The 16808-nt window shown below is 36.4% G+C and overlaps 1 protein-coding gene across 3 annotated transcripts in view; it reads right to left on the reverse strand.

Moving 5' to 3' along the window:
* LOC150100615 (insulin-like peptide receptor) overlaps positions 1 to 16808 on the reverse strand; it is a 782259-nt gene that overhangs the window by 603612 nt on the left and 161839 nt on the right. The gene's annotated exons all lie outside the window — the stretch shown is intronic.

The following is a 16808-nucleotide window of genomic DNA, read 5'->3' on the forward strand; positions in this document are numbered from 1 at the left end:
CAAAATCATCTTAGTCAATCAATTCTGAATCTTTTCCAATATCTCTTCATCATTTTGCAAACCAGGTGACAAATCTATGCACAATGGTCCATATGTGGCCTAATCAAGGCTTTATACAATAGGACCAGACAATATTTACTTCTAAACATCAATGTCCTCTGCATCATTGTTGTTAGGATTTGTTGTGCTGTCCTCACAATTTTAGCATTGTGTCCTCTAAGTTTTATATTCCTGCCCACCATCACCCCAGATTTCTGATTTTCCCATACCTCCTCCAATATATTCCCACCAAGTGTATACAATATATGCCATCTTTGTTTTCTGATGAACTGTTAATCCCTGTCCTGTGCTCATTCACTCAGTCTATTCAAGTTCTCTTATAAAGCCACAACATCTACTTTATTTATCATAGTTCTTCTCAACTTTGCATCATTTGCAAATATTATTTCTTTCTAAATCCTTGTCTGCACCACACACATGACACTAATGTGCCATAGGTTCTTGCACCTCTTATGTGTTGGATAAATAAAACTGAATATCAAAACTGAAACTTCATTAACATAAAAGTTAAATAGAAATGGCCTTAAAACAGATCTCTGAGGCACACAACTATTGACATTACCCTTCTTTGATACTGCACTCCCACAAGTTGCTGATATCTATCAAAATGACAATTTTCTAACCAATGCACTAATCTAATAATAACAAACACATTCATTTTAGTTTATCTATGAACTTATCATCTGGCAATCCATCAGAAATTTGTAAAATCTAAGTATACTACTGTGTATCCATCTCCTTTGTGCAATATTTCCTTTCACATTATTGTAATAAGTAAGCAGATTACTAAAGCACGGATTTGCATGCTTCACTGATGAGAATATCATGTCTGTTGACCAAATTCTGGATTCTGGTTCTCACTAACCTCAACACCTAACACACAGATTATTATTATTATTATTATTATTATTACTCAGGCATCCATGGAGTCAAAAGACTCATCGTGGGAGGTCCTTTCTAAGAAACACAAGTCTATCAAGACTCATAAAGGGAGGTCCCTCCTAAGAACCAGAAAGTCTGTCATAGCACTCCTTAAACGCATTGACCATTCTCGATCTCCCCACTCCATCAGGCAATGCATTCATTGGTTCAACCACCGTGCATGCAAAGAACCCCCCCCCCCTCTTTCTCACAGTTTCCTTTTGTAACTTCCAGGGATGGCCCTTTGTCATGACTCCTTCCCGCTATTCAACCAAGCGAAGGAACTACCCAGTGTCAACCCTGTAACCACCTCTCAACAGTTTAAATGTCTCTATCATATTGCCTCTCCTTTTTCTATCCACCAAATTCTGCAGTCCATACTCTCTCAGCCGATCCTCATAACTAATATTGTACAGTCCCGACACCATCTTTGTTATCTGCCTTTGTACCCTTTCCACAATTAATTTATCCCCTTCAAATCCTGGGGACCAGATCTGAGAACAATAGTCAAAAGTGTGGTCTGATCAAAATCTTATACAATGGAATGATAACCATTTTATCTCTGCAGGTCAGTGTCCTTCTCACTATTGCAGCAATCCTCTGTGTTATCTTCACTACCTTTGCAATATTCCACTAATTTCAGTTCTCTATCAATCATCAACACCAGATCTCTTGTCTCCCCTACTTCCTCCAGTTTAACTCCTCCCATAGAGCCTGCAGTGTCCCATCGATGTGTCGTAAACCTCAAGATCTTACATTTTGCTGCATTAAACTGACACACCCGTTCATTTGTCCATCTGTCTAGCTTATTCAAATCCTCTTGCAGGGCTACCACATCTGCACTATCACTAATAACCCTTCCCAGCTTCGCATCATCCGCAAACAACTGAATATCCCCTTGCAATCCACGGACAATGTCATTGATATAAAGGTTAAACAATATAGGTCCCAGCACTGAGCCCTGTGGAACACCACTTGTAACCTTCTGCCTCTTTGATACTGCTCCACCATACACAACTCTCTGATACCTATCAGACAATCCAATCCTGAATCCAGTTGACCAATCTGACATCCAGACAAATGTGCTGCAACATGACTATCAGCTTATCATGTGACACCCTGTCAAATGCCTTTGCTAAGTCTAGGAAAATGGCAGTATATGCCCTTCCCTCATCTAATGTTCTTGTAACTCTATCATAAAAGGCTAGCATGCTGCTAAAACAAGAGCGCCCCTTCACAAATCCATGTTGACTCTCACAGATAACATTAACCTCATCTGCCCAATCCTGTATACCGTCCCTCACTACTTTCTCCAAGATCTTACTAACTACTGATGACACACAAACTGGCTTATAATTAGACACTTTTAGTCTGCTATCGCCCTTATGCAATGGCACTATCTTACCTTGATTCCATTCCACTGGCACCTTTCCTGCAGCCAGACTTTCATTGAAAAGACAGGTCAAAGGCACTGTCAGTTCCTTAGCACATTCTCTCAAAACTCGTGGTGAAATACCATCCAATCCCACCGCTTTACTAGCATCCAGAGTACTCAGTATGCGGAACACACTTGCCTCCTGTACCTCTAAAACCTCAAACCTGCACTATCCCTCTAGTATTAAAATTAATTCCTCCAGGATAAAATACTCCAATAAAGTGTTCTTCGAACAATTCCACTATGTCCTCTGCATCAGTCGCTCTATTCCCATTTTTATCCCACAATGTCATTCTTCCACAGTGATTTCTCCTCCTACTGGCCACATAACTAAAAAATTAACTAGGATTTTCTTTGGATCTAAGAGCCAATCTTTTCTCATAATCCAGTTTTGCCTTCCTTACCATACTAGTCACTCTCCTGGCCTGTCTCTTATATTCTTCATGGATCTTTTCTTCACCTGTCTCCTTATATCTCTTCCATAGCCTCTTTTTTGGATGCAGTTCCTGTTTAATATTGTTTGTCATCCACTTTACTCCAAATTGTGTCCTCTTCTTCACTCGTGGAATACAGCTTACCATTGCTGCTAACAAATATTCCTTCACAATTTCCCAAGCACTAATGATATCCCGGCCTTCCAATTCCTCCCTCCACGAAACTTCACCAAGTTGACTTCTAAGACTATTATAATCACCTACTTTATAATTCCACATTCTCTTTGATACTCCTGCATGTCTATTCATTTTCCATGTCAAAACCACATGGTCACTCTCTCCAACTGGTGGGAGAGATGTCATCTCAGTTATTATCAACTCTTCTGATGCTATAACCAAATCCAAAACTCTTGAACCTCTTGTTCCCTCTGTTACACGTTGCCTAAGACGTTTGTCCCTGAAGAATTCTAGAAATTCCATTCCCTTATTGCTACATGCATCTTCCTCTCCCCAATTTATACTGCTGAAGTTAAAAATCTCCCATAACAATCATTCTTCTTGCACTTGCCACGCTCAATTGTCTCAACATCTCGTGGTCCCCAACCTCTGTGCTCCTTGGTCTTAGCAACACCCCCACTAAATATCCTGTCTTGCCCACCTCTACCTCACACCATATGCTTTCAAAATCATTAGTGTCACAGCTTTCCAAAGCCTCCACTGTTAGAGGGCATAGGTCGTCACTTATCATAAGCAGTACTCCACCACCACGCTTTCCCTTCCTATCCTGCTGAAAAATGTTGTACCCAGCTACTTCCATTCCTGTTATTATATCCTCTTCTGTCAACCACTTCTCGGTGATCCCAATAATCTTTGGCCAGGCTGATGCTATCAGTGCCACCAATTCCTCTCCCTTATTCCGAATACTCCTGGAATTAGTATAAAGGATAAAAATGCTTGTTTCTATACTCAGCATTATCCACTCTAGACTCCACTGTGCTCAGTGTTACCTGATGTCGTCCCCCTTCTCCCAAGTACCCATTCCCAGAAGAGGCCACCCCTGCTACCATCCACACTGGGACACACTGGCTCGTTCAGAACAGCAATCTCTCCAGATGCCTACGTCCTTCCTCATTCAAATGTAAGCAGTCTCTTGCATACAATTCCTCTCTGCCCTCAAACACACTCCAAGCATCTACATATTCCAACCCTCTCTTCCAACACATTCTCATTATTATGCCATTCAATATCACTGCTCTTCTGCTCAGCTCGTCATTATCATACCTAGGCAACACACACACTATCTTTCCTCTCTGTGTCTTCTTTCGTACCACCTCAAGCAAGAATCTCATATCTCTCGCTGCCCTATTGACACGACCACTCAAGTCATTTGTTTCCACCATCACAATCATCTCATCCATGCTTTCACCTCTCTTAACTGCCAAAGCCACACTTTTTATCTTTCCTCCTGGCAAACACTCCTCACGCATCCTATCTTGAACGCCACAAATCGTTGAGTCCCCATACATTGCACCTCTTACCACCCTATTCTTCGATTGCGCACATGCATCCCTCACTCTCTCTCTTGTAATAGTTTCTCTCTGTGCTCCCCTACTTACCTGCCTTCCTGACATCACTCTATCCCTAGTCCCTGTGATCCCTTACATTCCTCTCATTCCCTCTCTTCTGCTGTTTCCATGCTTTCCTCTTCTATCATTCCTATATCTGACACTCATTCCCTCTCTTCCACTTATCCTATTCTCACCTCTTCTATCATTCACACAACTCTCTCTCATTCCCTCTCTTATACTGTTTCTATTCTCTCTTCTTCTACCATTCCCATGACTCTCTCTCATTTCATTTCCTCTATTGTTCCTATTATCTCCTCTTCTCTCATTCCCATAACTCTCTCTCACTCCTCCTCTGATTCGCCTTGCATTCGTCTCTTCCATCTGCTTAATATCATCTTTCACACTTCTCATCTCATTCCCCAGACATTCCACTTGCTCTTTCAGCTCATCTATCTCTCTCTCTCTGTAAGTCTGCCACTCTCGTTTGCCATTCATCCTCCCAATTGAGACTATCTCCTAAAACTTCAGAATCATCCAACCTTTCCATACTCCCCACTCTTATTTTATTGTTACTTCTCTCGCCTTCTATCATACCAGTCATCTCTCTGCGTGGTGGAGAATCTCCCGTCTCTGACTCAATGAGGTCAGTTATAGTCTCAACAAGGTCAGTTGCCATATAATTTGAAGCTTGAGTTCTGTCAACACCCTTAGGAAATAATAAAATTTTTCCTTTCTTCCACTCCATTGGAACTTGACCAATGCAAGACTTATTAATAAAATCAGATGTCAACCCAGCTTGGCATGCTCTCTCTCTAAACATCAGGTAATATAACATTAAGTTTCACTGCCTTATTAACATCAAGTTTACTCAATTGCAAATATACCTCTTGTCCAATCACAGACAATTTCTCCTCCTCTCCTTTCACTGTTCTCAAACTATGCAAAATGTCATATTTACAAGGATGAAATGCTGTTATGAACTACTCTTTTAATATATCAGCTATATCCATAACAGTTATTCCATTACCATTTTCTGTAATCAATGTGATCCTTCCATAATCATTCATTTTTCTGCTGACTACGTACTTGAAGAAGTCCATAGGGTGTTTTTTTGACTTCATTAGCTAACTGCTATTCATACTGCACTTTAGCGACCCTTATCAACCGAGTCATCCTCCTTGCACGTTTTTTGTACTCCTTATGGAACTGATTATTAATCAAATCTACATCAATATAGATGAAATATATCATCACTCCTTATACGCTTCGTATCCACCATATATTCAATATAATATCAATGGTATTACAATTTTAACATAGTTCACATCCTTGACAACTTTGATGTGTGTAACACTCATCTTATGTTGCTTCCATAATGCCTTATTCTTCTGTATTTGCATGTTTAATATTTGTATTCATCCATTTCACACATACCTTTTTAACCTTCTGATTACTGATTACATTTAGACACTGCTTCTACTACATAGTTCTTGAATAGCAACCAAGCAGCACTAATCTCCTTTCCACCCAACTCTTCATTCCATGCAACAGCTGCAAGATGTTTTCTGAGCTTTTCATAATTGCCAGTCTTGCAGTTTTATAAATATCCTTTCCTCACAGAAATCCTCACATGGTTGAAAACCACTCAGGTAACTACTTCACAGTCAATTCTAACCAATCAGAGAGCGAGAGAGAGAGAGAGAGAGAGAGTGAGTAATGAGATTAATTGAATCTAAAATCCTTGAACCTTGCATTCCCTCTGTAACACACTGCCTGACACAGTGTAGTTGTCCCTCAAAAATTCAAAAAATTCATTTTCTTTACTTATGGATTCTATTTCATCATTTAAGTCTATACTGACATAATTAAAATTATCCATAATGATTACCCTTTTCTTATTTGCTTAGCTAATTTGTTTACACATTTCATGGTCACTATCCTCCACATTACCAGGTCTATAGCAACATCCGGCTAAGTATTTCATTCTATTCACCTCTATCTCACACTATACTGCCTCAAAACCACTGCTACTATTTCCCTTAGCATCTCTACTTTGGTGGGAATAATTCCTTTTTTTTTTATATTTGATATAAAGAGATAAGAAAAGCTTTATTTTTATGGAGTGCCCTTTAATCAGAACATGTTTTTTGACTGCAGCTCTTTTAAAATTAAGAAAGTACTAAAAAATATTAACAAAATGATGATACATTTTGTTAATATCATTCACAATGATTTAACTTGGCTGTATTTGGCAATTATAATCCAAAGAAGTTGAAGTCAAAATTGGAAATGTGGTGAATGAATATTAACGATAAGTAAAATAGTGAGAGAGAGAGAACGTCACTGAAACTGAAAAAAATGTAAAACATGAACAATGCTTAAAAATATGAATAAAAGATATACTATGAATAAAAAATTAATTGCTAAGGATAATTTAATGTCAATAATAAATAGCAACATAAAACTTAAAAAGATTAAAAGTGAAATTAGGTGGGATTCAAAATACATAAAAAGCTTAAAAAGTTAAAACTGTGAATAATTAAAAAGACTAATGTAAAACTCTCGGAACTAGAAACATAAAATATGATTAAAGATGAAATACAGCAACAGGATGAAGTAAAGTCATTTCAGGATAGCCATCATCAAAATAAAGAAACATATACTGTAGTACATGTTATATTCTGGGTTAATGATCCAAAAGAATTTTGCTTGCTGGAAGGTTTTGTCAAACTTCAGATACAATGTAGGAACAGTGAACACTGACAGTGCTATCTCTTGTCAGATGTCATCTCCTTCCAGGAGGTTGACTACCATGAGATTCCACCATGTACGGTTTTGTGCTTCTCTTTTACATTCTTCATAGGACAAAAAAGGTCCAGTCCTTAATATTTCCTATCCAATTTGTTCTTTGTCTTCCTCTTCTTTTTCTTTGTATCATTCCTTTTTTGTGGGGATTCCTGCCTTACTATGTGACCAAGGTAAGTGGTTTTCCTTTTCTTAATGGTTTTCAACAGAGTCCTATCTTCTCCAATCATCACTAATATTTCTAAATTAGTTTTTTTGGCAGTCCATGAGACTCTAAGAATTCTTCTTAGGATCTACATCTCAAAGGATTTTAGTTTATTTTCACAATATTTTGATATTGTCCAGCTTTCTGCTCCATATAGTAGTATTGACCATGTGTAGCACTGGACAGCCTAATTCTTGTTTTTGTGGGAATTTCCCTTGATTCAGAAGGTTTTTCATGCTAATGAAGGTTGATCTAGCAATTTTTATTCTTAATATTTCTTTATCAAAAGAATTTTGCTTGGTGGAAGGTTTTGCCAAACTTCAGATACAATCTAGAAACAGTGAACACTGACGGTGTTGTCTTTCCATTCTCTGTAATTAGTTGACCCAAATATATATAACTCTCTACTTGATCTAAAGTATTTCCTCTGATCTTAATATTTATATTGGGTATTTTCCCTTTTTCTCTTGTTACCAGCATAGTTTTGATTTTTTTTTTGAAGTTGAAATTAAGTCCTTATTTTTCACTTAGTTTCAGCGTCCCTTCTAGTAGGTTTTGAAGATCTTTTTTTTTATTTTCAGTTAGCAGTACTGTATCATCTGCATATCTTACATTGTTTATATTCCTGCCTCCTATGCTAACTTCTTTAAATTCTTCTGACAGTGTTACAATGCTGGCAGAAGAATTTAAAATTTATTATAGCTATGGCTGCTGATATTCTTAATTTTATTCCATTTTTTTGAGAGACATGGAAATAATTACATTTTTTATTTTTGGAAAGTGATTGAGTTCAACTGCATGTGCTGCTATCTCTGTGGTTGTAGCTACTGTCATTTGGTTGGTTGGTTTTTTGGTTTTCTTTTGGAACAAATCAGATACAGGTTTATGATAGTCATGTTAATGCACATAGAAGCTGGAAGAAATATATAATATATATATAAAACATATATTATATATATATATATATATATATATATAATATGTTCATATTCATATTATATATATATAATATGAATATGAACAACACTTGGCAGTGATGAGTGGAACTTGCCCTCTCTGAGTGTGCTTCTGTGGATAAATGAGTTCCTGGAATACTGAGCCTAGTAAACTTAATGTCAGGCAGATACTATACTTCAGCATACTTTAGGACTACTACTACTCTATGCTATTCCTGTACTATCAGTTATTTGGCAGAGTGTTTGTATGTTCTGATTGTCTTGATAGTGATTCATATCAGTCCATTAAAAGTGTTCACCAGTCTGATTAGATGCTGACCTGGTTGGCAAGGTGATTAGCATATCCGCTCTCCAGTCAAAAGGCTGCGCGTTCGAATCCTGTGGTGGGCATGGGTGTTTGATTGTCTGTGAAAATAATACTGGTGGTGGTGGACAGTTGATGGCGTTGGTGTAGATGAGGCGGTTTGTGGATGAGGTTGGGTTGAGTGGTGGAGACGGAGAGGTGTAGAGTAGGTGCCCTCCCTCGATGAGTCTTAGGACTCCCTGGAGGTGTCAAATAATAATAATAATAATAATAATAATATATACTGACTTAGAACCGAGAACAAGAAAAAACAATTAAATTTATTCAAAACGCAAAATGTTTCATCGGATTGTCTGATTTCTTTAGGCGTGGGAATATATATTATATTATATTATATATATATATATATATATATATATATGTGTTAAAGATACCAAGTTATTTTAAATATAAACCTGGTTTTTTAGTCCATTTCCCAAGAAAGCAAACATACAAGTCAGTCTAGTTTGCAAAAGGTCAAAACCAGTCTGGGTAGTGGCCCCTTATATATATATATAAGGGACCACTACCCAGATATATATATATATATATATTTTTTTTTTAAAATAGATTTAATGACTTAAAAACCGAGATTACTTATAAAGATTTAATAAGATTAATACAACTAGTTTCGGCTTATAATAGCCTTCATCAGGTATTCTTAAAAGAAGAGAATAGTAATAAACATTGAAGTATCTAAAAACTCGAAAATACAGGTAAAATATTGCCACACATAATTGATACATAAAAAACGTTGTATTTTTTCAAGTTGTTCTAACAGACGTGCCATTGTTTATTGCAAGTATGTGTGCAGACTCACGTGAACGCCAATATTGAATAACTGCAGCATGGCTATCTGGGATGTTATAACTCAAATTATTGTTTAAGTGGACAGGATTCAGAAGGATTTCCCTTGATTCTATAATTTTTCTCTCACACTCATCATCAGAGCGAAAAATATTTTCTGATCTATCCCAGCAAACGGAGTGGCTTTGTTGATCATCATTAGGATTATTTTAAAAAAGAACATGACTGGATAACGCAGTTGCATGTGATCTTTTGTAAGAGATGTCTCTTTTATGCTCTTCTATACGTTGCTCAACAGATTTGTTAGTTTGTCTGAAATAAGGGATATTGCAATCGCACCATAATTTATATACACCTGGATATTTTAGGTTGTGATGAGGAGGCTTTGGATGACGGATTAGAGAACGGATTTTTGGAAGGGTGGTGAAGAACGTCTTGATGTTATATTTTTTAAGGACTTTTGCTAATTTGTTAGAGACTGTGCTAATATAAGGGATGGAGATGCTGCCTTTAAAATTACTAGTTCCTGTGGTGCACTGCCTAGGAGGATCCAGAAGAAATTTCTTAATCTTTTTTTCAGAGTAACCATTTTGTTTAAAGATAAGCGAGAGTTGATTTATTTCTTTTTGTAGTTCATCTTGTTCAATCAAGAGAGAGCGTGCTCTGTGTCCTAAGGTAGATATAGTTCCAAGTTTTTGTGGTGGAAAATGATGAGAAAGATTATGCAGATATCTATTGGTATGAGTAGGTTTTCTGCATATAGAGATTTTTAATCTTTCAGAGCAACGTGTAAGCATGACATCCAGGAAAGGCAAGGAGTTATTATTTTCTAGATCAACAGTAAATTTTATATTAGGATGTTGGATGTTAAGATGATTAAGAAAAGTATGAGAGATGTGTGCCCGTGATTCCAAACAATGAAAATATCATCAACATATCTTTTCCAAACTTTCGGTTTAAATGAGAAGGAAGATATGGCTTTCGTTTCATCATCTTCAAAGAAGATGTTAGCTAGAACTGGGGACAAAGGATTGTCCATTGCCAGGCCTTGTTTTTGTTGGTAAACGGAGTCCTGATATTTGAAGTAACCAGAATGAATGCAATGTTTTAATAAAGCAAACATTTTTTGGATAATTTATCCTTTAGTAATGTAAGTACCTCATCTGTAGGAACGTTAGTAGACAAAGATATAATGTCAAAACTTGCTAGAATGTCATTTTCATTGATGGGAATATCTTTTATATGTGAAACAAAATCTGTGGTGTTTTTGATGAAAGATGAAGATTTATTGAAGAAACACTTGAGGTACTTTGCTAGATATTTTGAAAGTTTATATGTAGGTGAATCAATTCCTTCCACAATTGGGCGAAGAGGGATGTTTTCTTTATGAATTTTGGGAACTCCAGATGCGTGGGATAAGAGGATGTAGAGAGCCGAACATTATGAGGAAGTTCACTCGCAGTCTTTAACAAGTTGTTTGTACGGTTTTGTAATTCTCTTGTGGGATCTTCCTGAAGAATTGAATATGTCGAACTATCTCCAAGTAATTGAAGCATTTTGTTGTGGTAATCTTCGGAGTTGAGGATGACTGTGGAATTGCCTTTATCAGCAGGTAAAATAATAATGTTACTGTTCTGTTTTAGATTTTTTAGGGCTTGTCTTTCAGCCAGAGAAATATTATCTGTTGAAGGTTTAGCATTATTTATAATGAAAATCGATTATACCCTTCTTCTTATATCGATTAATCGATACCGTTCCAAAAATCCGTTCTCTAATCAGTCATCCAAAGCCTCCTCATCACAACCTAAAATATCCAGGTGTATATAAATTATGGTGCGATTGCAATATCCCTTATTTCGGACAAACTAACAAATCTGTTGAGCAACGTATAGAAGAGCATAAAAGAGACAGCTCTTACAAAAGATCACATGCAACTGCATTATCCAGTCATGTTCTTTTTTCAAATAATCCTAATGATGATCAACAAAGCCACTCCGTTTGCTGGGATAGATCAGAAAATATTTTTCGCTCTGATGATGAGTTTGAGAGAAAAATTATAGAATCAAGGGAAATCCTTCTGAATCCTGTCCACTTAAACAACAATTTGAGTTATAACATCCCAGATAGCCATGCTACAGTTATTCAATATTGGCGTTCACGTGAGTCTGCACGCATACTTGCAATAAACAATGGCACGTCTGTTAGAACAACTTGAAAAAATACAACGTTTTTTATGTAACAATTATGTGTGGCGATATTTTACCTGTATTTTCAAGTTTTTAGATACTTCAATGTTTATTACTATTCTCTTCCTTTAAGAATACCTGATGAAGGCTATTATAAGCCGAAACTAGTTGTATTAATCTTATTAAATCTTTATAAGTAATCTCGGTTTTTAAGTCATTAAATCTATTTTTAAAAATGTATCACAACAACCGAGTTGAAGCATATAATTACATATATGTGTGTGTGTGTGTGTGTGTGTGGTCTGAAAAGTTCTCAGCCTCGACCATAGATGGCAACACTATCGGCAAGATTTTTTTTTTAAGTTGGTAGTACATCTGTCATAAGCATCCATGTAAAATTGCAAGTCATTCTATCAAGCAGTTTGTTTTATACAGCTGTATAAAAAAAGTGTTGTCAGTATCCCTTAAAATGGATAAAATTCAGTATCGTGCGGTTAAAAATTCTTTGAAAAAGAATGTTTAACAACAAAAGAAATTCATTTGAAGTTCATAAAAGTTTATGTGCACTCTTCTCCTTCGTTTTCAACAATTAAGAAATGGACTGCTGAGTTTAAACGTGGCCGTACCAGCCTTGAAGATGATTCACGTGAAGGACGTCCAAAAAAGTGTTGTTGTATGACCAGCGAGTCTAAGTGCGTGAAATTGCTGAGACTATAGACATTTCAAAAGAACATGTAGGTTATATTTTGCATGAAGAATTGCATATGAAAAAGCTTTGCGCAAGATGGACGCTGCGTTTGCTCACAGCAGATAAAAAATGCACTCACATGAAAATCTCTGAACAGTGCTTGGAGCATTTTAATAAGAATAAAACTGATTTTTTTAGTCAATTTATTACTATGGGTGAGACTTGGATTCACCATTACACACCAGAATCCAAACAGCAGTCAAAACAGTGGACAGAAGCAGGTTGTTCAGCGCCAAAGAAGACAAAGTCAGTTCCATCTGATGGAAAGGTCATGGCATCGGTGTTTTGGGATGTTAAAGGTTTTTGGTTTATTAATTATCTTGAAAAGGATAAAACAAAACAAGGGCAAACTGGGTCTCTTCATGACAAGAGACCCGGTTTGCAGAAGAAAAAAATTATCTTTCATCAGGACAATGAACATGCCCACAAAGGTTTTGGCAATCGGAAAATTAAAGGATCTGCACTATGAATTGTTGGAACATCCACCCTATTCCCCAGATTTGGCTCCGTCTTACTTCTATCTCTTCCCAAAACTAAAACCCTTCCTTGTTGGTCAGTGTTTTTCTTTGAATCAAGAGGTGATTGCAGCTATAGAAGGGTATTTTGCAGATCTTACTGAGAACCACTACAGGAACGAGATAATGGCGCTGGAGCATCGCTGGAATTTATGTTGAAAAATAAAAATAATTTTGAAATTATAAATTCGTTTTTTGATAAGATTACACATTCATTTCACACCTACTCTACTTATTCTTTGAACTCTTGGGATATATTCTGATATCACATTGTTTAAGTATTTTTTAAACACTTCCAGTGCACTCGATATACTTTCCATCCAATAACTGATACCATTGCACAGAACCCAGCATACCCCTCAAGTAGTCATAACTGCCTGCTTTGTAGTTCAGCATGTACCATTTTCTGAATGGAACACTCATAAACTCAGCCACTTCCCAAGTGAGTAACACATGATCACTGTCACCAACTAGAGGCAGAATAGTTACATCTTTAACTGGAACCTCCTCTGACACTATAATGAAATGTAACACTCTTTAACCTTGAGTTCCTTCCATCACATGCTACTTGAGGAAATTATCTCACAACAGCTCAATAAATTCAGTTTCATTCTCTTCATGTGATTTCATAGCTACCCAATCAATGTTCGGATAATGAAAGTCTCCCATTATGATTACTCTTTTCATACCCATCGTATTTATTTGTTGATGCATTTCTTCATCACTAGCAACCGATCCACCAAGTCTGTAACAACACTCCACTGCGTATTTAATCTTGTTAGACTCCACCTCACACCAGATGGCTTCAAACTCACTCCCACATGAAAAATTGTTACTAGTATTGCACTCACAGGTCTCAACTCTAATTGGATTCAAGACATTTGATATCATTAGCAGCATACATCCACCTCTCCTGTCCTTTCTATCCTTCCTAAAAATACAATACTCTTTGCACTCAATACTGGTTAGTACATCTGCTTCTGATAGCCAGGTATCACTAATGTCACTAATACCTACAATATGAGGTCCCGATATATATTAACCAAGGCAACAAACTCTACTCCTTTGTTTCTGATACTCTCAGCATTCTTGTACCGATATAAAAAATTACTTGCATCTTTTTCATACACGACACAGTTTAACAACTTGCAGATCTCTGTTCTTAATTTGCAGATATCTGTTGTTATCTAGTTCCTTACTTATGCAGATATCGTTACACATGCTTGATAAGTTCAAACCGGATGAATACAGAATCGTTCTCTCTTCATAATCATTTCCATAATAATAACCATTCCCATCATTAACACAGTTACCTAACATCAGTGCTTTTACACAGATTCTCATGATTCCTCCCATCAGAATTCAGTTTCCCTGACTCTCTGTGTTAGGACTTATATCAATTAATAATTTTTCAAGACTCCTGATGCCAAACGCATTCAAATTAATGATTATGCCATCATTAAATATTTTTCACTATCACCTACACAATATTAATCTACTTTCTTTCAAGTTCCTTTTCCCATGGAATTGATTAAGCTGTTTCCTAGGCCTTTCCCCTGTCCTCTGCATATTCCTCTTACTCCAAATACCTCTGCATTCCAAATACCACCTCCTAGATCAGGACTACATAATCATTCTTACTAACTGGTGGTAAAGTTAATATCTCTGCAATCATATCATCCTACATTATCAATAAATCTAATATCTTTAACTCAAAAGTTTCCTCCATCATCAACTCCATAAGATATTGATCCATTAGGAACTTAAGAATTTCTCTTTCCTTTTTCCCATATGCTTCCTTCCAGTTTATATTTTGAAAGTTAAAATCATCCATTATGATAGCCCTTTTTTGCACTACCTAAACCAATTTTCATGAATGTTTTTCACTCATCCTGTTCATATTATTCCAGGTCTTGTTACAAATCCCAGTTAAATACCTTTCTACAGTAACGTTTATTTTACATAAAACACTTTAAAAACCACACTCACTACCATCTCCAAGCTCTTCCAACTTGAATTGATTCAATACATTTGCCATCATTAGTAGTATATCCACTCCTCCCTTTTTTATATAATTTCTGTCTTCTTTCAACATACTATATCCATTAACTTCAATTCCAATCAAGATATCATTATCAGTCAACCATGTTTCTATTATCCCTTATTATTGTAGGTTGAACTAAAAGAATCTAAAAAAAATTCTTCTCTCTTATTTCTTATACTTCTTGCATTTGGTGTATAAGCAGAGAAGAGCATTTTTAGACTTTGATTTAGGCCTTTCATCGTTTCCCGCCAATTTTTCCCTCATCCCTGTTAATGATCTTTTTGATAGCCGTCCTCATTTCCTTTCATCATAATAACTCCCATTTCCCTGATCTGATATTCACATATTCCCATTAAACAATAATCTTTGTAAACACTTACTCCCATACATATTTAAATACAGTCCATCTTTGGAATATAATTCTTTTCTTTGATCAAATCATCTCATGTAGATCCACATGATTAGACCCTCTCTTCCTACACAATCTGGTTACCATTTCATTTATCATCAGTGCTCTTTTTCTCAGTTCTCCGCTATCTAGGCAGTACATTCAGCATCCTAGAACTTTTGCTCTTTAATCTTAACATCTCCAATATCTCCCTCAAATCTTTTGCCATTCAATCTATGGTGCTTCTCAAATCATTCATCTGAACTATCACAAAAAATTTTCTCTATGCTCTCATTCTATTTTACAGCTTGAGTTGCACAATCTAAAGTGTCTCCAGGAATACATTCTTTTACCACATTTGCTTTGCCCATTGCAAATCATCGAATCCCTGAAGATCTCAAGTGCCCTCACTTTTTTCCCTCTCATTCACTTCCTTCCTCAACTGTCTATCCATCTCGGGTAATTTCATTCTTTCCATCCCAAGTCCTACAGATCAATTATCTATAGGATATTTGATAAGATATCCTATAGATAATTGAGCTTCACTCTGTACTCTTTGCAAACTGCTGCACGGTATCCCCACTAAATCATAATTCCATACTTCTATTCTTCACTTACCTCCAGAATCATGCTTACTTTCATGTACATTCCTTCTCATGATTTCACATATCATTTCTTTTATAAACTTACATGTCTCGCATACATACCATCCTTAATCTCATACCGCTTGTTTTTAAAGCCAGTATACATTAATCCTACATGACATTTAACATTATTATTATTATTATTATTATTATTACGTGACACCTCTAGGGAGCCCAAGGACTCATCGTGGGAGGGCACACTACTCTACTTTGCTAAATACATCTCATCCTCTCCACTACTACTTAATCCTCCAACTACGACACTACTACCATTAATGCCATCTATTGCCCATCATCACCACCAACAACTGTAAATTGTGTGTTCTGAAGACTGATTTGTCTGTATGCGGGGATGAAAAACCCAAGTTTCTACGAGAAAAAACCCTGCTACGACCGTATGAGATTAGCTAACTCACCTTCAACTGAAAAAGCCCATATAAGGATTCTTCTCATGAAGAGAATGGAACCCAGGTCTTTTCCAATTGAAGGGTGCAATGTTCCACTATTCTTGCAATTGCACTACAGTGGCTGATTATTTTTGAATATCATTATCCTTGAGTGTTGTCATTCAGTCCATTAGCTGAAGGTTTGCAGAAGCCCACTAAAATCATTTAAACTAACTTTTTTATGTTATGCTCATACACGAGAGGTTGGTTGATCAACCTATAGTAGAGTAGCACCATGTATGGTAGTGGTTGGGAAAAAAAGGAACTTGTTTACATTTGATTTAAAAGACTGTATATTGTATT

Source organism: Typopeltis vanoorti, chromosome 12 (genome assembly GCF_054136105.1).
Source record: "Typopeltis vanoorti isolate ZY-2024b chromosome 12, IOZ_Tvanoo_1.0, whole genome shotgun sequence".
NCBI classification, from domain to species: domain Eukaryota; kingdom Metazoa; phylum Arthropoda; class Arachnida; order Uropygi; family Thelyphonidae; genus Typopeltis; species Typopeltis vanoorti.